Consider the following 24187-nt stretch of genomic DNA (forward strand, 5'->3'; position numbering starts at 1 on the left):
CTCTTTCACCAAAAGCAAAACAAAAAGTAAAAAAGAGGTTACAGCACATGGCATTCCCAGGCAGTCTCCCATGCAGGTACTAACCATGCCCAACCCTGCTTAACATTTGTGATCAGACTAGATAAGGTGCTTTCAGGGTGGTATTGCAGAACGAATGAAGCGTACTGACTTTCGGGCTCTTAACTTTTCTTATTCTACTTCAGTGCTGGCCATTGTAAGCGAGACAAGCCACCGCCATTCACCTAAGGCAAAAAAAAAGCCCCAGTCCCATGTATTCCTAGACGGTCTCTCATCCAGGTACTAACCGGGCCTGAGTCTGTTTAACTTCTTGAGATCAGACGAGATCAGGTACTTTCAGGATGATTTGGCCGTAGGTGTAAAGAGCTCTGACTTTTGGGGCTCTTTTCATTCTACTTCAGTGCTGGCCATAGTAGGTGAGAAAAGCCATCCTCATTCACTGTTATACTTGGCATCTTTTGGCTTGTTTCCCCTGAGTTTTTGCTTTCTGACCTCCCAGTTTTTTACTCTGTTTTTGCTAGCGTAGTGTTTCTGCGCACTTTTCTCACTGCTGATCAGTGGTAAAGTGCAATTGCTCCTGGGGTAAATTGTGTCATGGATTGGTGTATCCGTGATTAGATATTTGATTTACTTGTTAGTCCCTAGTAAAGTGCACTGAATGTGCCAGTGCCTGTGAATCAAATGCTACTAGTGGACCTACATCGCTGATTGTGCCACCCACGTGAGTAGCCATGAAAAGGTAACTCAAACTCGCCATTGCAGAGTCTGCGTGCAGTTTGTAACTGCCATGTCGACTTCGCCAGTGCACACACTTGCCAGTCCCTCACCTTCCCTTTTCTTACATGTCAGCCACCGCTAAGGTATGCCCAAGGTAACCCTGTGGGCCGGGTGCAGTGTATGTGAAAGGTAGGACAAGCCCTGGTGTGTGTGGCATGTCCAGATAGTGCATTTCGGCCAATTTCGTTTTTCGCTTTTGCAAAGCTACCGGTTTCCAATAGGACAGAATGAGGAATTTGTTTATAACATCTTTTAAACATAACTGGCCCGGGGAATTAGGTAGGAAAATAAAGTTTAGTATACCTGAACTCAGAATCTAAAGATGCATCTTTTAGTGAAGGTGATTTTTACATTCTGTGTTTGAAGATACCAGTTTTAGAAAGTAGGTATTTTCTTGCTCACTCATCCCATGTGCCTCTGCTGGAATGTGGATTGCCTGTCTGGGTTTTGGATGACAGATGGCTGGGGAGCAGGAGTGGCTCCAGATAGTCTAGGTGGGTCAGGAAAGGGCTGAATAGACCAGGACTGCAATTGGGGAAGGGGGAGGAGATTTCCTTGCACCTCAAAGGGCCTGGTCTTACTCTGACCATGCCGTCTCCACCTCCTGCCAGGAAGTCACACCAGAGAAGGTAGAACTGGCTTTGGCTGGGTACAGACACTCTCTGCCTAAGATATCAAAGGATTTGGGGATATAAATATTGGGTCCCAGACCCATGAATGTTAGAACTCTTTTGACCAAGAAGACTGCCAAGAAGAAGAGCCGAAGAAGCTGTGAGGAGGAACTACCACCCTGCTGTGTGCTTTGCTGTGTTGACCTGCAGTGGATGCTTCTGTCTTGGGCAGTGAAAGGGCTGGACTGAACTTTCTGCAATCTACTTTGTGAGTTTCTCCAGGGGCTTGAGGTAGAGCTTGCCCCCTATTGAAGAAGTCTAAGGAACAGCAAATACTTCAAGCTCTTCTGCCCTCAGCACTGGAAACTGTGTTTTGTGCTGCAACAGAAGAAAAGCCACCCGACGACATCTACGGCGCCGCTGCCGACTCTGTGTCCTGAAGGTACCGCAGAGGGCACAGTTGCAATGCCGTACCACGACCCTGATCTCACCGACAATGCCTGCTGATGCCGCCACCGCGCCGCTGCTCGCACCATGATCTGTGAGCCCCGCAGTCCGCGCCGCCCCGCTTTACGACGACGCCTTGGTATCCCCGACAACTTCGCTCCACGCCGAAATCGACGCCGCTGCCTGCACCGTGGTTCAAGGGCACCGCTCGTAAAGTTACACGACGCATCGCTCTCATCCTACACCACAGCCTTGGCCTACCAACTCCGGCACCATCGACTCCAGTTCCACAGCCGACGATAGCGCTTCAGCAGCGACGCCGCCGCTGCTTGCACCGCGACCTACCAGCACCGCGAAGAGCACCGCATTCACTTCGCATCGTGAACCTGGTCTCACCGACGACGCCATCTGACGCCACCACCGAGCCTATGCTCGCACCGCGAACTGAGGGCACCGCACTGCTGCACTTCTCACCGCTGAACCCGACACCTGCCGACACCAGCGCTCCTGACTTCAACAGAGAGGAGTTTGATCTGCAACGCGTGTGACTTCGAGGGCCCCGACGACTCCTGCACCAACCTCTGGAAACAATGCCTACGGATGCCGTGCTTTCGGAAGCTCAACGAGAGGTCGCCGACGCCCTGCATTTCTAAAAGGTACTGTTTGCGGGTCTTCCTGACACCGTAGGTGGCCCACAACACCGCTGTCTTTACACACTGTCTCTAAGATAAGCCTGACTGCTCGTGCCAAGCTACCAAGGGGGTGAGCAGGGGTTATTTTAGGAGTGTAACTCCCTTATCCCGACTAGAGTGGTGGTTTCTGTCTGGCTTTGGCACATGCCCTAGCCTACCAAAATTCCATTTCTAACATTCACCTAAAACAAAACACAAAAAATTAAAAATTCCTCAGCATCTGGTATTCCCTGGCGGACTCCCATCCTGGTTCTAAACAAGCCAAACACTGCTTAACTTCTGAGATTACGTGGTTTCAGGGTGGTGTGGTCGTAGGCATGATAAGCACTGACTTTGGGGCGCTTAGCTTTTTTCATTCTACTTCAGTCCTCGCCATAGTAGGTGAGAAAAGCCACCCTCATTCACCTAGAGCAAAAATAAAAAAAAGCCTCCAGCACCTGGTATTCCCAGGCGGACTACCATCCAGATACTAACCAGGCCTGGGCCAGCTTAATTTCTGAGATCAGACGAGAACAGGTGCTTTCAGGGTGGTATGCCAGTAGGTATGAAGAGTTCTGGCTTTGGGACTCCTAGCCTTTTCGTTCTAATTCAGTGCTGGCCTTAGTAAGGGAGACAAGACACACTCATTCACCTAAAGCAAAACAAACAACAAAAATCCTATAGCACCTGGTATTCCTAGCCCGTCTCACAACCAGACCTGACCCTGCTTAACTTCTGACATCAGACAAGATCCGGTGCTTTTAGGGTGGTATGGCCATAGGCATGTAGAGCACTGACTTTGGGGCTCTTAGCTTTTGTCATTCTACTTCAGTGCTGGCCATAGTATTTGAGACAAGCCACCCTCATTCACCTAAAGCAAAACAAAAAAAGGCTAGAGCACCTTGTATTTCCAGGCAGTCTCCCATCCAGGTACTAACCAGGCCCGACCCTGCTTAACTTATGGGATCTTGTGCTTTCCAGGTGGTATGGCCTTAGACACGAAGAGCACTGCTTTGGGGCTCTTAGCTTTTTTCATTTTACTTCAGTGCTGGCCATAGTAAGCGAAACAAGCCACCCTCATTCACCTAAAGCAAAACAAAAATCCTGCAGCACCTAGTATTCCCAGGTGATCTCCCATCCAGGTACTAACCAGGCCCGACCCTGCTTAACTTTTGAGATCAGACGAGATCATGTGCTTTGAGGATGCAATATCAGTAGTGATGAAGAGCACTGACTTTGGGGCTCTTAGGTTTTTTATTGTACTTCAGTGCTGGACATTGTAAGGGAGACAAACCACCCTCATTCACCTAAAGCAAAACAACAAAAAGCCTACAGCACCTGGTATTCACAGGCTATCTCCCATCGAGATATTAGCCAGGCCCGACCCAGCTTAACTTCTGAGATCAGAGGAGATCTGGTACATTAAGACTGGTATGACCGTAGGCATGAAGAGCACTGACTTTGGGGCTCTAAGCATTTCTCATTCTACTTCATTGCTGGCCATAGTAAGAGAGACAAGCCAACCTCATTAACCTAAATCAAAACCAGGCTACAGCACCCTGTATTCCCATGCGGTTTCCCATCCAGGTACTAACCAGGCCCGACACTGCTTAACTTCTGAGATCATGTGCTTTCAGGGTGGTATGGCCATAGGCACGAAGAGCACTGATTTGGGGGCTCTTAACCTTTTTCATTCTATTTCGGCGTTGGCCATAGTAAGCGAGACAAGCCACCCTCATTCACCTAAAGCCTAAAAAAGACCTACAGCACCTGGTATTCTCAGGCAGTCTCTGATCCAGTTAGTAACCAGGCCTGACCCTGCTTAACTTCTGAGATCAGATGAGATCAGGTGCTCTCAGGGTGTCATGGCCGTAGACATGAAGAGCACTGACTTTGAGACTCATAGCTTTTTTCCTTCTACTTCAGTGCTGGCCATGGTACGCGAGACAAGCCACCCTCATTCACCTAAAGCAAAACAAAAATCCTACAGAACCTTATATTTCCAGGCGGCCTCCCATCCAGGCCTGACCCTTTTTAACGTCTGAGATCAGATGAGATCAGGTGCTTTCAGGGTGGTATGGCAGTAGGTATGAAGAGCATTGACTTTGGGGCTCCTAGGTTTTTTCATTCTACTTCAGTGCTGGCCATTGTAAGCGAGACAAGCCACCATCATTCACCTAAAGTAAAAATAAAAAAGCCTAAAGCACCTAGCATTCCCAGACGGTCTCCCATCAAGGTACCAACCAGGCTCGACCCTGCTTAACTTCTGAGATCAGAAGAGATCAGGTGCTTTCAGGGTGGTATAGGCATGAAGACAACTGACTTTGGGGCTCTTATCCTTTTTCATTCTACTTCAGTGCTGGCCATAGTAAGCGAGACAAGCAACCCTCATTCACCTAAAGCAAAAAAACAAAACAAAGCCTACAGCACATGATATTCCCAGGTGGTCTAACATCCAAGTACTAACCAGGCCCGACCCTGCTTAACTTCTGAGATCAGTCAAGATCAGGTGCTTCAGGGTGGTATGGACTTAGGCATGAAGAGCACTGACTTTGGGACTCTTAGATTTTGTAAGTCTAATTCAGTGCTGGCCATAGGAAGCGAGACAAGTCACCCTCACTTAACTAAAGCAAAACAAAAACCCTACAGCATCTAGTATTCCCAGGTGATCTCCTGTCCAGGTACTAACCAGGCCCAACCCTGCTTAACTTCTGAGATCAGACGAGATCATGTGCTTTGAGGATGTAATGTTAGTAGTGATGAAGAGCACTGACTTTGGGGCTCTTGTTTTTTTATTCTACTTCAGTGCTGGACATTGTAAGTGAGACAAGCCACTCTCATTCACCTAAAGCAAAACAACAAAAAGCCTACAGCACCTGGTATTTACAGGCTATCTCCCATCCAGATACTAGCCAGGCCTGACCCAGCTTAACTTCTGAGATTATGTGCTTTCAGGGTGGTATGGCCGTAGGCACAAAGAGCACTGATTTTGGGGCTCTTAACCTTTTTCATTCTACTTCAGTGTTGGCCATAGTAAGCGAGACAAGCCACCTTCATTCACCTAAAGCCAAAAAAAGGCCCTACAGCTCCTGGTATTCCAAGACGGTCTCCCAGCAAGGTACTAACCGGGCCCGACCCTGCTTAACTTCTAAGATCAGAAGAGATCAGGTGCTTTCAGGGTGGTATGGCTATAGGCATAAAGACCACTGACATTGGGTCTCCTAGGTTTTTTATTCTACTTCAGTGCTGGCCATAGTAAGTGAGACAAGCCACCCTCATTCATCTAAAGCAAAAAAAAAATCCTACAGCACCTGGTATTTCCAGGCAGTCTCCATCCAGGTCCTAACCAGGCCCAACCCTGCTTAGCTTCTGAGATCAGGTGCTTTCAAGGTGGTATGACCATAGGCATGAAGATCACTGACTTTAGGATTCTTAGCTTTTTTCATTCTTCTTCAGTGCTGGCCATAATAAGTGAGACAAGCCACACTCATTCACGTAAAGCAAAACAAAAAAACAAAAACAAGCCTACTGCACCTTGTATTAACAGGCGGACTCCTATCCAGGTGCTAACCGGGCCCGACTCTGCTTAACTTCTGAGATCAGACAAGATCAGGTGCTTTCAGAGTGGTATGGCCATAGACATAAAGTGCACTGTCTTTGGAGCTCTTGGCTTTATTCATTCTACTTCAGAGCTGGCCATAGTAAACGAGACAAGCCACCCTCATTCACGTAAAGCAAAACAAAAATCCTACAGCACCAGGTGTTCCCAGGTGGTCTCCCATCCAGGCCCGACCTTGCTTAACATCTGACATCAGACGAGATGAGGTGCTTTCAGGATGGTATGCCGGTAGGTATAAAAACTCTGACTTTAGGGCTCTTACCTTTTTCCATTTTACTTCAGTGCTGGCCATAGTAATGAAACAGGCCACCCTCATTCACCTAAAGCAAAACAAAAAAAAAGCCTACAGCAAGCACCTGGTATTCCCAAGCAGTCTCCCATCCAGTTACTAACCAGGCTTGACCCAGCTTAATTTCTGAGATCAGATGAGATCAGGTTCTTTCAGGGTGGTATACCAGTAGGTATGAAGAGTTCTGAGTATGGGGCTCTAAGCTTTTTTCATTCTAATTCAGTGCTGGCCATAGTAAGGGAGACAAGCCACACTCAATCTCCTAAAGCAAAACAAACAAACAAAAAGCCTACAGCACCAGAAGTCCTGTCATGCGAGGGGAGGAAAACGGTAACCAGCGAAAACGGACTACATCTCCCAGGATGCTTAGCGGTTGAGAGGTTATGTAAACAGGAGAGCTGTTACATAACTCAAGGAAAACACGCCCTTATGTAAACAGGAGAGCTGTTACATCACTCAAGGACAACACGCCCTTATGTAAACAGGAGAGCTGTTACATAACTCAAGGAAAACACGCCCTTATGTAAACAGGAGAGCTGTTACATAACTCAAGGAAAACACGCCCTTATGTAAACAGGAGAGCTGTTACATAACTCAAGGAAAACACGCCCTTATGTAAACAGGAGAGCTGTTACATAACTCAAGGAAAACACGCCCTATAAAGGGAGGAACCGGGAGGTACAACGCTGTCGGATATTGTGTTTACACCGACGTACCTGCTTAGTGAAGAGCAGTGTTCCGGAGTGGTGCTCCAGTAAGGCAAGAACGGAGGTAGGTCGAGTCGATACTCCCTGGGCCGTGTCTTGCCCCATCGTCACCTGTGAAGGACCCGGAAGCTCTACCGGATAACCATTGAGCTTCGCTTTTTGACTCGGCTGAGTCAAAGCGCAGTGGCGCTTTTGCTGGTTGGAGTCGTAACTCCCAGCCCGACCAGAGATACAGGGACTGCCAGCTGTAACGCACACCAGGAGGTGTTTGCCGCGTTACAGACTCGGAAGTCCACGGGATCGATCGAGCGGCTGCTCTCGGTTCAGTCTTCTTTGCTTGTGATTGGGGTATCGGTGACGCATCACCAGGAGGTGACTCCACGTCCCGGTGCAGTCTGAGGAAGAGGTTGAGCGGCTGCTCCCTTCAGGTAGAGACCCCGGCTGGGTGTTTCCCTGACTCCTCGATTCTCCCCAACACTCTTCGTGCCCCTCACAGCCTACCGATTGGCATTGTCGGCCATTTCATTTCTGCCCTCTGTTGGCATACGCCGGGATCGGCGTATATGCAGAGGACGGTTAGGACCATCCGTGCTGTGGGCTGGTAACGTACTTAGCCTGGAGGATTCCAGTGACTATAACCTTTTATTCCTTGTATTATTTTTGCCTTCATTAAAATAACTAAACCTTCACAAGTGGTTGCGTTCTCATTATCGTGTCTGTTAAACAATCCTGAGACGTTCAGGGCGTTACAAAATATCCGACCTTAATAACACTAACTGTCTCCCGGTCGATAACAGACATGGCAACACTTGATGATGTGCTGGCTGCTTTGGCGACCGTGCAAATTGAATTGGCTGCCTCCAGGCAAGAAACAGCCGATGTAAAAGCCAGACTGGATGCTATCCAATTGGACCCGCTCACGCCCAGCACCTCCCTCACGAACCAGACCCCTGCGGTAGTAGTGGAAATGCCGGTAGCCGTCCCCTTGGCAACACCAGAGAGGTACAGTGGGGATCCTAACACAGTGCAGGTATTCCTCACACAAGTGGCGCTACATTTATCGTGCAAACCAAGGGCGTTCCCCACGAGTCAGGCTCGTGTGGCTTTCCTTATATCCTATTTGGCTGGAAACGCGGCACAATGGGCCGTACCTCTGGTGAGCAGGGACGACCCCATCTTATGTGATTGGGGTGCTTTTCGCGAGGAATTCCTGAAGGTCTTCGACAGAAGGGCTGACTCGTACACGGCGGACCGTGAAATGCTTGAGTTGAGACAGGGATCCAACGACCTGGTGCAGTATCTCAACGCGTTCCGAAGGCTGGTTGCGGAAACCAAGTGGCCTGTTGCTAAACAGACGGCGCTCTTCCATCACGGGCTGTGCGATGAGCTCAAGGACGCCGTGGCTCATATTGACCCACAACCCAAGACATGTGAGGGCCTTATCAACCTGGTATTACGGCTGGAACATAGGCTAAGTGAAAGAAAGGGGGATCATGGGAGAAAAGGAAAATCCCTTCCATCCTATGTGACAGTGGGAAGTCCTGAAACTTCCACCGCATCCAAGGGAGAACCCATGGACATCGGCGCAATACGAGCGAGCCTCACAGCCACGGAGAAAGAGTCACGCCGTAAACAAGGATTGTGCCTATATTGTGGCAAAAAAAGGCCACTACGTACGTGAATGCCCTGCCAAACCGAAGACGTCACGTTATCGGGCCAACCGGTCGGTAACAGCCGTGGTGGACGTACCGGCGGAAAACTAGAGGACTCCCAGACCAAAGAAGGGGCATCTCGGAGTCACTCATCCATCCCTTCACTTTCCAACTCGGTCACTAAGGGACAACGACACCTGTTTCTCACGGTGCACGTGGGAGTGCATGACCAGTGGATACCCGTTGTGGCCATGGTGGATGCAGGGGCCACTGGCATGTTTATGGACCACAACGAGGCATGCAGGCTAGGGCTAGTGCTTCTTCCCAAAGCTGTACCCGAAGACGTCTATGCTGTAGACGGAAGGCGATTGGTGACGGGGCCCATCGGGCAGCACACGGGGGTCCTTCCGATGAGATGTGGGAGGAACCATTTGGAACAAATCGATTTTAACATCATCCGAGCACCCCAATATGGCGTCATATTGGGATTGCCGTGGCTACAGAAACACAACCCCTCTGTGGATTGGCCAACACATCGCATCGAACTGACGTCACCGTATTGCATCCTGCATTGTGGAATAAGAACGGAATCCCTTGACGCAGACGAGAGCGGGAGTCAGACGGTGGCTACAGCGGCAGAAAAAGATGTGGCTCTCCCCCAGGCTTATCACAGGTTTGAGGATGTATTTGATGAGGTGAAAGCGGAAGTGCTACCACCACATAGACAGTTTGACTGCCAGATCGACCTGGTGCCAGGGGCCAGCGTTCCCTGCGGCAGGCTGTATGCCCTGACGGAGCCTGAAAACGTGCATCTCCGGGGGTACCTGGATAAACTCCTCAAGCTAGGATTCATCCGCCCGTCCAAGTCTCCGGCCGCCTCGCCACTCTTCTTCATCCCGAAGGCTAATGGGGAGCTGAGAGCCTGTGTGGACTTTAGGGCATTGAATGCGATAACCGTAAAGAATCGGTACCCCTTGCCTCTCATCAGTGTACTTCTGGAACAGGTCAAGAAAGCTCGTATCTACACCAAGTTGGATTTGAAAGGGGCATACCATCTGGTGCGCATGAGGGACGGAGACGAGTGGAAGACCGCCTTTAAGACCAGGTTCGGCCTTTTTGAGTACCTCGTCATGCCGTTCGGTCTGTGCAACGCCCCGGCAGCCTTTCAGTACTTTTTGAATGAGGTATTCAGAGAGGAGTTGGATATCTACGTGGTCGTATATATCGACGACATCCTCATCTATTCGTCCAGTGTGGAGGAGCACGTACACCACGTCAAAGCTGTGCTCCAAAAGCTGAGGGAAAACATGCTGTTTTGTAAACTCAGCAAGTGTGACTTCCACGTCACATCCGTGGAATTCCTCGGAGTGATGCTGAGTCCAGAGGGACAGGAGATGGCAGAACGAAAGATCAAGGCGGTGAAAGAATGGCCGGTGCCCCAAAGCGTGAAGGACGTCCAAAGTTTCATTGGCTTCGCCAACTTTTACAGGCGGTTTATAGATGGATTTTCAGGATTGGTGGCCCCAATCACACAGCTACTGAGGAAGTCCAAGGAGTTTGTCTGGTCCCCTGAAGCGAACAAAGCCTTTGAGGCCCTGAAAAGCGCCTTTGGTAAGGCGCCGGTGTTGGCTCACCCCGATCCGGATCTCCCCTACGTGGTGGAAGCGGACGCATCGGATGTGGCGCTGGGGGCTATCTTGTCCCAACGCAACCACGACACAGGGGTGCTTCATCCCGTTGCGTACATGTCCCGCAAACTCAACGACGCCGAACGCAACTACCATATTGCGGAGAAGGAGCTTCTCGCAATCAAGGACGCCTTCACCGAATGGAGGCATTGGTTGATGGGGGCAAGACATGTGGTATCGGTGTACACGGACCATCGGAACCTACAGTTCATGACGGCCACAAGACACCTTTCTCCCAGACAGCTGCGGTGGATGATCTTCTTTGCGGGGTTCAACTTCCGCATCACATATCGGCCGGGGACGGAAAACCGGAAGGCGGACGCCCTGTCCCGTCAATCTGCAGTTAAGGAACCATTGCCTGCGACCGAGCATTCCATCATTTCCCCGAGGATGGTATTGGGGGTTATCCAACCGGATACTTTCCTGAGGGGAATAAAGAGAGGGATCAGGTCATTCGCATGGCGGAGGTGGCTCCTCAGTCACAGAGAATGGCAGCTGAAGGACGGGATACCCCTGAAGGGCAGGTGCCTATTGATACCCACGCCTAGGCTAAGGAAACAAGCATTCATCTGGTGCCATGACTCTCCATGCGCAGGTCATTTGGGCTTTGAAAAAACGGTGGCTAGCATGGGACGGCATTTCTGGTGGCCAACCATGAGAGTGGATGTCAGGAGGTGGGGACAGGAGTGTCCTACGTGTGCTACCATGAAGGCCGACCATGGCCGAACCCAAGGGCTCTTACATCCACTTCCGACCCCGGATAGACCATGGGATAGCATATCACTGGACTTCGTGGTGGGCCTACCGGTAGACCAGGGGATGACGGCAATACTGGTGGTGGTGGATTACTTGACGAAAATGGGGCACTTCATCCCCTGCAAGAGAGTCCCTACGGCCGGGGAATTGGCGTCACTACTCCTAAAGAATGTGGTACGACTGCATGGATTACCTGGGGTGATCATGTCGGACCGGGGGTTGCAGTTTACTGCGCAATTCTGGAAGACTTGGTGCACTGCGCTGCATGTTAAGACCGCCCTGTCCACCAGCTACCACCCTCAAACGGACGGCCAAACCGAGCGTCTGAACCAAACGCTCAAACAGTATCTGCGATGTTTTGTGGACCAGGGCAGGGAAGAATGGGTCGACTTGCTATGGGTTGCAGAGATAGCCCATAACAACGCCACTCACAGCTCCACACAGTCATCTCCTTTCTATAGCAACTATGGCCAACATCCCAGGTTCTTGCCATTTCTACATCCGTTCAGAGAGGACAGGATTCCCGCCACAGCGGACAGGGTGGCACACATAAAAGACACGTTGATGTGCTCAAGGGCTGTCCTAATAGAGGCCAAGAGAAGATACAAGGCTGCGGCAGACAGGAAGAGAAGGCCCGGGCCACTGTACCGCACTGGAGACTACGTCTGGATATCCACAAGAAACATGAGGTTTCGAAAGAACAGTGTGTTCCATCCCAAGTACATGGGCCCCTATCGAATTACCAAGTGTATGGGTCCCGTGAACGTGAAGGTGTGCTTGCCCCAGTCATTGCGGATACACCCTGTCTTTCATGTATCATTGCTCAAACCAGCACCCTCCAAGCCGTCTGGGACACCTAGGCCGGTATGCGTGGAGTCGGAGGTGGAGTATGAAGTGTCGGGCATACGGGCGTCCAAATGGCGCAGGGGGAAGCTGTGGTACCTGGTTGCGTGGAAAGGCTATGGCCCGGAGGAGCAGTCATGGGAACCGGCTGAAGGGGTTCATGCTCCGCGCTTGGTCTCCTTGTTCCATCGGCGTTTTCCTGCCAGCGCTGGACCCAGGGGGAGCCGCTGAGAGGGAGGATGTACTGTCAAGAAGTCCTGTCATGCGAGGGGAGGAAAACGGTAACCAGCGAAAACGGACTACATCTCCCAGGATGCTTAGCGGTTGAGAGGTTATGTAAACAGGAGAGCTGTTACATAACTCAAGGAAAACACGCCCTTATGTAAACAGGAGAGCTGTTACATCACTCAAGGACAACACGCCCTTATGTAAACAGGAGAGCTGTTACATAACTCAAGGAAAACACGCCCTTATGTAAACAGGAGAGCTGTTACATAACTCAAGGAAAACACGCCCTTCTGTAAACAGGAGAGCTGTTACATAACTCAAGGAAAACACGCCCTATAAAGGGAGGAACCGGGAGGTACAACGCTGTCGGATATTGTGTTTACACCGACGTACCTGCTTAGTGAAGAGCAGTGTTCCGGAGTGGTACTCCAGTAAGGCAAGAACGGAGGTAGGTCGAGTCGATACTCCCTGGGCCGTGTCTTGCCCCATCGTCACCTGTGAAGGACCCGGAAGCTCTACCGGATAACCATTGAGCTTCGCTTTTTGACTCGGCTGAGTCAAAGCGCAGTGGCGCTTTTGCTGGTTGGAGTCGTAACTCCCAGCCCGACCAGAGATACAGGGACTGCCAGCTGTAACGCACACCAGGAGGTGTTTGCCGCGTTACAGACTCGGAAGTCCACGGGATCGATCGAGCGGCTGCTCTCGGTTCAGTCTTCTTTGCTTGTGATTGGGGTATCGGTGACGCATCACCAGGAGGTGACTCCGCGTCCCGGTGCAGTCTGAGGAAGAGGTTGAGCGGCTGCTCCCTTCAGGTAGAGACCCCGGCTGGGTGTTTCCCTGACTCCTCGATTCTCCCCAACACTCTTCGTGCCCCTCACAGCCTACCGATTGGCATTGTCGGCCATTTCATTTCTGCCCTCTGTTGGCATACGCCGGGATCGGCGTATATGCAGAGGACGGTTAGGACCATCCGTGCTGTGGGCTGGTAACGTACTTAGCCTGGAGGATTCCAGTGACTATAACCTTTGTTTATTCCTTGTATTATTTTTGCCTTCATTAAAATAACTAAACCTTCACAAGTGGTTGCGTTCTCATTATCGTGTCTGTTAAACGATCCTGAGACGTTCAGGGCGTTACACTCGTATTCTCAGGCGGTCTTCCATCAAGGTACTAACCAGGCCCGGCCCGGCCCTGCTTAACTTCTGAGATCAGTCGAGATCAGGTGGTTCAGGGTGGTATGGACTTAGGCATGAAGAGCACTGACTTTGGGACTCTTAGATTTTGTAAGTCTAATTCAGTGCTGGCCATAGTAAGCAAGTCAAGCCACCCTCACTCAACTAAAGCAAAACAAAAATCCTACAGCACCTAGTATTCCCAAGTGATCTCCTATCCAGGTACTAACCAGGCCCAACCCTGCTTAACCTCTGAGATCAGACAAGATCATGTGCTTTGAGGATGCAATGGCAGTAGTGATGAAGAGCACTGACTTTGGGGCTCTTGGTTTTTTATTCTACTTCAGTGCTGGACATTGTAAGTGAGACAAGCCACCCTCATTCACCTAAAGCAAAACAACAAAAAGCCTACAGCACCTGGTATTTACAGGCTATCTCACATCCAGATACTAGCCAGGCCTGACCCAGCTTAACTTCTGAGATCAGAGGAGATCTGGTACTTTCAGGGTGGTATGGCCGTGGGCTTGAAGAGCACTGATTTTGGGGCTCTTAACCTTTTTGATTCTACTTCAGTGTTGGCCATAGTAAGCGAGACAAGCTACCCAAAAAAAGGGCCTACAGCACCTGGTATTCCCAGATGGTCTCCCAGCAAGGTACTAACCGGTCCCGGCCCGCTTAACTTCTGAGCTCAAACGAGATCAGGTGCTTGGAGGGTGGTATGGCTGTAGGCATGAAAAGCATTGACTTTGGGTTTCTTAGCATTTTTCATTCTACTTCAGCAATGGCCATAGTAATCGAGACAACCCACCCTTATTCACCTAAAGCAAAACAAAAAAAAGCCTTCAGCACCAGGTATTCCCAGGCAGTCTCCCATCCAGGTACTAAGCAGGCCCGACAGTGCTTAACTTCTAAGATCAGACAAGATCAGGTGCTTCCTGGGTGGTATGATAGTAGGTAGGAAAAACACTGACTTTGGGACTCTTTGCTTTTTTCATTCTACTTCAGTGCTGGTCATAGTAAGCGAGACAATCCACCCTCATTCACCTAAAGCAAAACAAAAAACAAAAAAAAGCCTCAGCACCTGGTATTCCCAGGCGGTCTCCCATCCAGGTACTAACCAGGCCCGACCCTGATTAACTTCTGAGATCAGGTGATTTAAAGGTGGTATGACCGTAGGCATGGAGATCACTGACTTTGGGATTCTTAGCTATTTTCATTCTACTTCAGTGCTGGCCATAATAAGTGAGACAAGCTACCCTCATTCACCTAAAGCAAAACAAAAAGCGAAAACAGGCCTACTGCACCTTGTATTAACAGGAGGACTCCCATCCAGGTGCTAATCAGGCCCGACTCTGCTTAACTTCTGAGATCAGACAAGATTAGGGGCTTTCAGGGTGGTATGGCCATAGACATGAAGGACACTAACTTTGGGGCTCTTGGCTTTATTAATTCTACTTCAGTGCTGGCCATAGTAAATAAGACAATCCACCCTCATTTCCCTAAAGCAAAACAAAAATCCTACAGCACCTGGTATTCCCAAGCAGTCTCCGATCCAGGCCCGACCTTGCGTAACATCTGAGATAAGACGAGATCAGGCGCTTTCAGGGTGGTATGCCAGTAGGTATGTATCTTTTTTTCATTCTACTTCAGTACTGGCCATTGTAATGAGACAAGCCACCCTCATTCACCTAAAGCAAAACAAAATCCTACAGCACCTTGGATTCCCAGCCGGTCTCGCATCCAGGCCTGACCCTGCTTAACGTCTGAGATCAGACGAGATCAGGTGCTTTCAGGGTGGTATGGCAGTAGGTATGAAGAGCACTGACTTTGGGGCTCTTAGATTTTTCATTCTGGTTCAGTGGTGGCCATAGTGAGCGAGACAAACCACCCTAATTCACCTAAAGCAAAACAAAAAAAAGCCTTCAGCATCTGTTATTCCCAAGCAGTCTTCCATCCAGATACTAATCAGGCCTCACCCAGCTTAATTTCTGAGATCAGACGAGATCAGGTGCTTTCAGGGTGGTATGCCAATAGGTACGAAGAGTTCAGACTTTGGGGCTCCTAGCTTTTTTCATTCAAATTCAGTGCTGACCATAGTAAGGGAAACAAGCCACACTCATTCACCTAAAGCAAAACAAACAAGAAGCCTACAGCACCTGGTATTCCCAGGCGGTCTTCCATCCAGGTACTAAGCATACCCTGCCCTGCTTAACTTCTGAGATCAGATGAGATACGGTGCTTGAAGGGTGGTATGGCTGTAGGCATGAAGAACACTGACATTGGGGCTCCTAGCTTTTTTCATTCTACTTCAGTGCTGGCCATAGTAAGCAACACAAGCTGACCTCATTTACCTAAAGCAAAACAACAACAACAACAACAAAAAAGCCTACAACACCTAGTATTCTCAGGCAGTCTCTCATCCAGTTACTAACCAGGCCCGACTATGCCTAACTTCTGAGATCAGGCAAGATCATGTTTTTCAGGGAGGAATGGCCGTAGACATGAATAGCACTGACTTTGAGGCTCTCAGCTTTTTTCATTTTATCTCAGTGCTGGCCATAGTAAGCGAGACAAGCCACCCTCATTCATCTAAAGCAATAGAAAAACTGAAAAATCCTCCAGCACCTGATATTCCGAGGCGGTCTCCAATCCAGGTACTAACCCAGCCCGACCCTGCTTTGCTTCTGAGATTAGGTGCTTTCAGGGTGGTATAGCCGTATGCATATACAGCACGGACTTTGGGGCTCTTAGCTTTTTTCATTCTACTTCAGTGCTGGCCATAGTAAGCAAGAAACGCCACCCTCATTCACCTAAAGCAAAACAAACAAAAACTAAAAAGCCGACAGCACCTGGTATTCCATGGCGGTCTCCCATCCAGGGACTAACGAGGCCCAACCATGCTTAACTTTCGAGATCAGATGAGGTCACGTGCTTTCTGTGTGGTATGGCTGTAGGTATGAAGAGCATTGACTTTGGGGCTCTTAGCTTTTTTCATTCTACTTCAATGCTGGCCATCGTAAGCAAGACAAGCCACCCTCATTCACCTAAAGCAAAAAAAAAGCCTAGTGCACCTGATATTCCCAGGCATTCTCCCATCCAGGTAACTCTAAAACCTCACTTTTCTTCTACAGCATCACTATTCAGCGACCACTAAGAGTGTTGGGCCTAGCCAAATATAAAGCAGCAACCCTTTGCATGTCACTGTTGTAAGTCTCGTCATATTCCTGATAGCATACATGCCGGTGTCTATGCCTTTTGCTAGTGGCATCATACATATAAGAAACATAAAAAAAGAAGTATGCCTGTGTTTTATACGTCTAGCATATTCAGATGCATAACACATGTGAAAATACATGTACAAGTAGAGACATGCCTCATTCACAAGACCATGCAGTCCTTTCAACTTGGAAGACTGCACTTCCCATTTCAAGTCGACACCTACATGTATACGGCATACTTCAAGTGTAACTTTCCACATACTCATACGAAGTAGCCTAATCACTAATCCCTCTGCCAACAGGTCTTAAACCTCACTTCTCCCTTGCAGTTTGACTATTCAGCGCCTACTAAGAGTGTTGGGCCTAGCAAAATATAAAGTAGCAACCCTTCGCATGTCACTGATGTAAGTCTCACCATATTCCTGAAAGCATGCATGCATGTGTCTGTGCCTTTTGCTTGTGGCATTATACATAAAAGAAACATACAAATAGATGTATACCTGTGTTTTATAGGTCAAGCATCTTCAGATGCATGTAGCGACATACCTCAGTCACAAGACCATGCCATCCTTCCAACTTGACAGACTGCACTTCCCATTTCAAGCAGACACCTAAATTTATACTGCGTACTTCAAGTGTACCGTTCCACAGACTCATATGAAGTAGCCTAATCATTAATCCCTCTGCCAACATGTCTTAAACTTCACTTTTCTCTTACAGCTTCACTATTCAGCGACTACTAAGAGTGTTGGGCCTCGCAAAATATAAAGCACCAACCCTTCGCATGTCATTGTTGTAAGTCTCAAAAAGTGTCGACCCATTGTTTACAGGTCAACAAAGGGTTACACGGCCTGATACACTAGTGTTCAATATTATACACTTAAGCCAAAAGTATTCCAAAGTTCATCCTTTTTAATCTCCAATTTTTATTCACAGTTCCTCAATCACGTCAAAGGCTCAAAATTCCAATTGCTTGTGCGTGTTACATATTCCAAAGTTGCCCATCCAGGCCTATTCCAGAACACTTGACAAAATTCTGAGTTCTCCAAAGTCCAATTACTACATCCAATGTATTTCGGTTCTTTCAACCTTCTTCAGGGATATCTATAGTATGTGAAAAATACATCTGTCAACCACTGAACCATCTGAAAAGTCACTTAATAAATGACATCCTTTTTAACATGAATTTTTCAAAAAAGTTAACCTAAAAACAATCGTGAATCTCTGCCCCACCATACCAACTCATGTGACAACAACATAGCATGAAAACAAAATTAACTATTACCTTTGCGATGATAAATATCCCAAAAATACCCTTATGTAAATGACTCCCTATTCCTATACTTGAAATATGCACGCATGCGTTGTATGTAAACTCACCCCCACACCTCAAGTTGTAAGTCTCACCATATTCCTGAGAGCATGCAAGCATGGGTCTGTGCCTTTTGCTAGTGGCATCATAAAAGAAACCCACTTTTCTCTTGCAGTTTCACTATTAAGCAACTACTCAGAATATTACAGCTACCAAATTTTAAACAGCAATCCTTCTCATATTACTGTTGCTAGAGTCACCATATTGTTGAAAACATGCATGCATGTGTCTGTGGCTTTTGCTAGTGCCATCATAAATAAAAGAAACAGACAAATAGTTGTATACCTGTGTTTCGCACGTCTAGCATCTTCACATGCATAACACATCAGAAAATACATGTACAAGTAGAGAGATACCTCAGTCACAAGACCATGCACTCCTTTCAACTTGACAGACTGCAGTTCTCATTTCAAGCAGACACCTAAATTTATAAGGCGTATTTCAACTATACTTTACCAGAAACTCATACGAAGTACCCTATTCACTAATCCATCTACCAAAGCACACATATTATAGTGCACAACATATTTAAATTTTCATTTGAGTACAATAAAACAAACTACAATACACATTTTTACATTTCATAACATATTTCAAACACCACACTTCTGTAATAATTAGCAAACTTTAAAAATAATGCTTTTCAAAGTTAAAAATATCATTACAAAGACTGAAGCACTACTACACACCTTACAAATTTGTAACTCGCCTCTGAAATAGTATTGCAGAATATGAAATATCAGAAACTCATAAAAGATTTTCTTTCTCACACAATAAATGTAATGCACCACTCTCATCAAAGTAGAACCAGTAATGGCAAACTTTCCCTCTCTTTCTGCACACAAATAAATGTAAGTAACAAATCAAAATGCTTCCTTCATTATTTCAAATTCTGAAACACATTTCTATTGGTTGGACATATTAACCCTTTCTTAGTGTCTTCTAAAAGTGCCCAGACTGGTTCTGTAATTTATAGGAGTCACGACTCCTTCGCGGTGCCACAGTGTAGGGTCACGATGGTAAGTGAGTAAGTAAGGAAGTGTTTATTGTATGGATAAATAAAACCTTTACAAACATGCATCACATATCATTTTCCAGGACAGCAATTTTAAAAGGCTGTTAGCCACTGTTAAAACACAATAAAATAACCTTAAGATGAGCCCCCCAAAACCTTAGTGGGCCAAAGCCCAGATTAATGACTTTTGTAAACAGAAGTGTAGCTGCAATGCAGGAAATAAATTGTCCTCCTTAGTCAGAATCTTACCAGCAGCATAGAGGAAACGGCAAGAGGCAGGTGCCAGAGTGTGCAGAAGATAGTGCAGAATGCAACAGGGACTTTTTGGGCTTAGTGAAGGGCAGCAAAAGATAACCTACTATTGTGTTCGACGTTTAGCTCTAAGGGTACAGCAGGCTATCTACATAGTTGATTAAGACCTTTGCACCAAAATGAAATGCGTACATTTAAAACCATTGAAATATAGTAGGAACTAATTGTGCAAAATAGGAAAGGTTTCTATTAACATCTAACTTTGAGTATTCAGTGTTAGCGTTCCACGGCATGAGGCTCCCAGCTCGAATACTGTTTTTAGGGTTGTTGTGGCGCGGGTGCACTGCTCCCTCGACCGTTCAGATTTGGATGATCTGTTTAAGTGAAAGGTGTGCCAGGGCTTGACTATGCTAGAGTTCTAAATATAGTGGAGATGCAGTCAGAGTCTTGCGCGAGGTGGGTGAGGGAACCGGATTCAGCTCATCTGTAATCTTAGGAAGAAGTGCAAAAAACTCGAGCGCCTTTGGAGAAAGGACTGGGCGACGGAAAGTAAAAACGAGTATAGGGCCGCCATCAAGCACTATAAAAACTGTAAAAAAACACGCAGGCAACCTTCTTTGAGGAAAAAATATTAGCGGCAGCCAACTCTGCTAAAGAAACTTATCGCATCGTACGCCTACTCACGAAAACTCTTTGAAGGTACAGCGTTGGGCGACCGGGAGCCAGTGAAGTGTTTTCAGAAGGGGGGGTGGCAGAATGCCATCTAGGCTGGTTCAAAATCAGTCTTGCTGCCTGATTCTGCACCATCTGAAGTCGTTTCAGAAGGAACTGGGGGAGGCCCAAATATATCGAGTTAGCGTAGTCTATGTGAGAGATCACAGTTGCGATCACCACCTGTATCAGGGCTTCGTGGGTCAAAAGGCGGCGAACCTTCCGGATTTTTCTCATTTGAAAGAGGCACGTGGAGACCACCTGGCCTACTTGCGTTTTTAGAGAAAGGTCGCTGTTTAGGGTGATGCCAAGCGTCTTTGCCGAAGATGAAGGGATCGGAGCTTGACCCATTTCTGTTGGCCAATAATGTGGGCCCCAGTATTTAGCGCTGTCCCCAGTCAGGACCAGCTCGGTTTTTCCTGGGTTCAATTTCAAATGATTTTGGTTCATCCAAGCTTGGATGAACCTCATTGTTGATTGAAAGAAGGAGATGGACGTATCTGAGTTGTCAATTGTGAATAGGAGCTGTAGGTCGGCCGCGTAGTTCAGCACCGTTACCTGTTTGTCTCTAAGAGCTTGGATTAAAGGGAAGATATAGAGGTTAAACAGGTGGGGTGACAGGGACGAGCCCTGGTGTACACCACATGTGATGGCTTGCTTGGTGCCCGCTAAGTTACCCAGGTGAACTGCCTGGGAACGGTCTGCTAGAAAGGACTTCAGCCAGCCAGCTGCCGTGCCCCGGAGGCCAGCCTGAGAGACACGGCCGATCAAGATGGTGTGATCAACCGTGTCAAATGCGGCTGACAAATCCAGGAGCACTAGAGCCTGTGGAATGCGATTGTCTGCGCAGTCCCTAAGGGTGTCCATTACTGCCACTACCACCGCCTCTGTTGAATGGGCTGGACGAAAGCCCGCCTGATGTGGATCAAGGTAGTTTGATGTCTCTATGAAGTTGGACAGGCAGTTGGCGACATGAGCCTCCAACACCTTTGCAAGGAAGGGAAGAAGGGAGATTGGACGATAATTTGCATTGCAAGTCGGGTCTGCACCTGGTTTCTTCAGAAGGGGTATTACGATAGCTTCTTTGAATGCGAGGGGGACTAGTCCAGTGGCCAAAGAGTTGTTTAGAAGGGTACAGGCGGGAGCCGGATTAACTGATAGGCTGTCTTTCAAGATATAAGGAGGACATCTGTCAGATGGGGCGCCAGATTTTACTCTTACCAGTAATTCCTGGAATAATTCTGGGGTGATGGGGGGAAAACTGCTAAGTAAGTCGATAGTGTTGGGGCTTGGAACAGAAAGGAGAGGACTTGAGGTTTGTGGAATACTGGCTTTGATGGCCGTGATTTTCTCTGTAAAAAAAACGTTCAGTGAATTGCAGAGAACCTGGGTCGGGGGCAAACTAGGCAGAACATTGTCAAGGTTGGTTAATTCATTAAGAATAGAAAATATGTCCTTAGATTTATTGGTTGAGTTGGTTATACGGGAGGAAAAGTAAGCAGTTTTAGTAACTAAAATAAATTTCATGTAGTCCTTCCTGGCAGAGATGTATCGAGTTTTAGCGTCAGGGGCATAGTTGCGACGCCAACGTCGCTCAAGTTGTCGAAGGGCCAGTTTTTTTGCTTTTAAGTCAGGAGAGAACCATTTTTGGGCATCGGCTCGTCGGGCCAATTTGATCGTCTTGTATGGAGCATGGGCATCGCTGGCTGATTGCAGCCAGAGAGAGAGATTGTTTTCTGCTATATTGATATCAGGGTTGTGGGAGGGAATGGAGGTAGCAAGAGTTTGTAGGAATTCCGGCCTGTCTAGGGAATTCCAGTTCCTAGCTCTTCCACCCATAGCTGTGGCGGTGGACTTTTTAGGGGGATGGATGAGATTAAATTTGATAAGAAGATGATCCGACCATAGACACGGAAAGGTGACCGGGGTCGTAACTAGAAGAGAGTTGGTCCAGACCTGTTCCAGAATGTGGCCTTTACAGTGAGTTGGTGATCGTACATGTTGTTCGAAGTTTAGTTTTGTAAGAAGCTCAGTGAGTTCACGCGACTGAGGACCTTGCAGAGGATCGTTGAACCAGTAGTTAAGGTCCCCCACCAGTAGAATCCTGGTATGATCAATGGCTAGGTTGGCAATTTGTTCACTGAGCGCTAAAGGGAAGGACGGCATGTTGTTAGGGGGTCTGTAAAGAAGGACGCATGCCATAGTTGTGTAGGAAGTATCAATTTTTAGAACCAAGTTTTCAGTGTCTGAGAGATTCAGGCAGGTCAAGGCGGTGACGCTCAGGTCGTGGCGGAAGATGGCTGCCACTCCCCCGCCAGGATTGCCGGATCCACGGTCAGCGGTTAACTAGGAGCCCCAGTCTCTGGGCTCGATTGCGTGATGACTCATACAGGTGGCCCTGGCCGTTGTTGGTGGCCAGCAGCTCTTCACGGGAATAGGTGATCCGCCCTGTAGCATGGCATGCCCTGGGGCCCGTCAGGGCGCGGACGGGCGCAGACGGGCTTGCCTTAGGCACGCCTTTGGCGCGCTGACGGCGCGCCCGCTGCGCTCGTCCGCTGCGCGTCCGAGATATACACATTCTTATAGGATGCGGAGAAAGGGGCGTGGCCTCACGTCCGTGGGCGTGGCCTGTGGGCTGTTCGAAGAATGGCGGCAATGAGTGAGATCCCAGCCCGCGACAGCGCTTGCATCCGCTGTGCGGGATTAGCCAGATGGGAATTAAAGTGCCCAGAAAGCTACAAGCATACAGGTAAAAACATAAGATTAAAATTTGCAGTGTTTTAAAATTCGAGTGTCTCTCTCCCGGCTTCCGCCTCAGGAGTGTCGGTAGTCTCCATCGTCAAACCCCATCACTCTAACAAACAACTCAGATCAGACTCCCTTTCCCTGGCCAGCGTTCCCAGAATAAAAAAGGCCCGATCCGGGGGGCGCTTGTTTTCCTACAACGCCCCAAAACTGTGGAACGCTCTCCCACTTTCCATGCGGAGAGAATACAATCTTTTGGCCTTTTGTAGGCAACTAAAAACTTGGCTCTTCCCATAATCTTCCACTTCTTCTACCCCCCCTCTGGAACTATAGGTCAATTCAGCGCTGGGACGCCCTAGGGTAGCTACGCGCTTTACAAATCCCCATTCAAATTCAAATTCAAATTTAAACTATGCTAGAGTTCTAAATATAGTGGAGATGCAGTCAGAGTCTTGCGCGAGGTGGGTGAGGGAACCGGATTCAGCTCATCTGTAGTGCCAGCTCCCAGGCAATCAGGTTGCTTCTTGATACTGCGTTCAGCGGCGGTTAAGAATTTTACCAGGCGACAGCTTAGTTGGATGTCCTCGCCGGAGAAGCTTGCTAGCACTGCTTGCCTTCGGGTCCGTATATGTTTCTTATTGAAGAGTGGTCTGAGGAGAGATCGGCGTTTCCGTGTGAACTTAACTTCCTACATATGGTGATGAGGTGCACTATGTTCTCTTCACCTTCCCCACAGAGTCGACAGGTTGCTGGCTTTGGAGGGCATAGTCATGGGGGCAGATGGTATGCAGATGGTAATAAGCTTAGATGGAATCTCAGAAACATCTCTTTGGTGGTTTTAGAGAAGATGGTGTAGAGGTATGCTGGAGGTGATGCTTTGTTGTAAGTCTGTATGGTCAGCCAGTCATGTGCACGTTCTGACAGGATGGCTTTGTCTTATATGATGGATTCTTTTTTAACAATGTTGTTTACTATTTATTTGAAACTCGCATAGGTCCCTGTTGATTCCCAGAGGTGCCGTATCCCCAGTTCATCAAGTGAAGTGTCCAAATAGTGTCTGGATGGGCAGGTCTCTGTGGTTTTTAATTCTTTCCACAGGTAGACGTTCAGCGAATCGGGCTGCCCTCTTTTGATTTTATACCATTTTTTAATAAATGCTCCTTTGGGGGCCAGCTCTTGTCTTTGTAACCCAAATTCTAGCCTCATTTGTGCGGGTGATGTATGTCCTGGTAACCCATAGATCATTCTCAAAACTTTTGCTATAGTGACATTCAGTGTTTCAGCATCTGTCCATCTCATGGTTCGCTTACATAGGTGGTATTAGTTTTGCCTGTATCACCCTGGTTAGGGGGAGGAAACATGGTCCTGAGATCTTATTTTTTAGGTTCCTTAGTGC

General features: G+C 48.1%; 11 pseudogenes; all 11 read right to left on the reverse strand.

The window, feature by feature from the left end:
* Nucleotides 1–4070: 4070 nt before the first annotated feature.
* Nucleotides 4071–4179, reverse strand: LOC146798314 (5S ribosomal RNA; annotated as a pseudogene).
* Nucleotides 4180–4282: 103 nt separating this feature from the next.
* Nucleotides 4283–4401, reverse strand: LOC146798315 (5S ribosomal RNA; annotated as a pseudogene).
* Nucleotides 4402–4720: 319 nt separating this feature from the next.
* On the reverse strand, nt 4721–4838 carry LOC146798316 (5S ribosomal RNA; annotated as a pseudogene).
* Nucleotides 4839–4942: 104 nt separating this feature from the next.
* On the reverse strand, nt 4943–5060 carry LOC146798317 (5S ribosomal RNA; annotated as a pseudogene).
* A 541-nt stretch (nt 5061–5601) lies between these two features.
* Nucleotides 5602–5720, reverse strand: LOC146798318 (5S ribosomal RNA; annotated as a pseudogene).
* A 103-nt stretch (nt 5721–5823) lies between these two features.
* Nucleotides 5824–5931, reverse strand: LOC146798319 (5S ribosomal RNA; annotated as a pseudogene).
* Nucleotides 5932–6046: 115 nt separating this feature from the next.
* On the reverse strand, nt 6047–6165 carry LOC146798320 (5S ribosomal RNA; annotated as a pseudogene).
* Nucleotides 6166–13883: 7718 nt separating this feature from the next.
* On the reverse strand, nt 13884–14002 carry LOC146798321 (5S ribosomal RNA; annotated as a pseudogene).
* An 88-nt stretch (nt 14003–14090) lies between these two features.
* Nucleotides 14091–14208, reverse strand: LOC146798322 (5S ribosomal RNA; annotated as a pseudogene).
* A 340-nt stretch (nt 14209–14548) lies between these two features.
* On the reverse strand, nt 14549–14656 carry LOC146798323 (5S ribosomal RNA; annotated as a pseudogene).
* Nucleotides 14657–15622: 966 nt separating this feature from the next.
* Nucleotides 15623–15741, reverse strand: LOC146798324 (5S ribosomal RNA; annotated as a pseudogene).
* Between the last annotated feature and the right edge of the window lie 8446 nt (nt 15742–24187).

Source organism: Triturus cristatus, chromosome 9 (assembly GCF_964204655.1).
Source record: "Triturus cristatus chromosome 9, aTriCri1.1, whole genome shotgun sequence".
NCBI classification, from domain to species: Eukaryota; Metazoa; Chordata; class Amphibia; order Caudata; family Salamandridae; genus Triturus; species Triturus cristatus.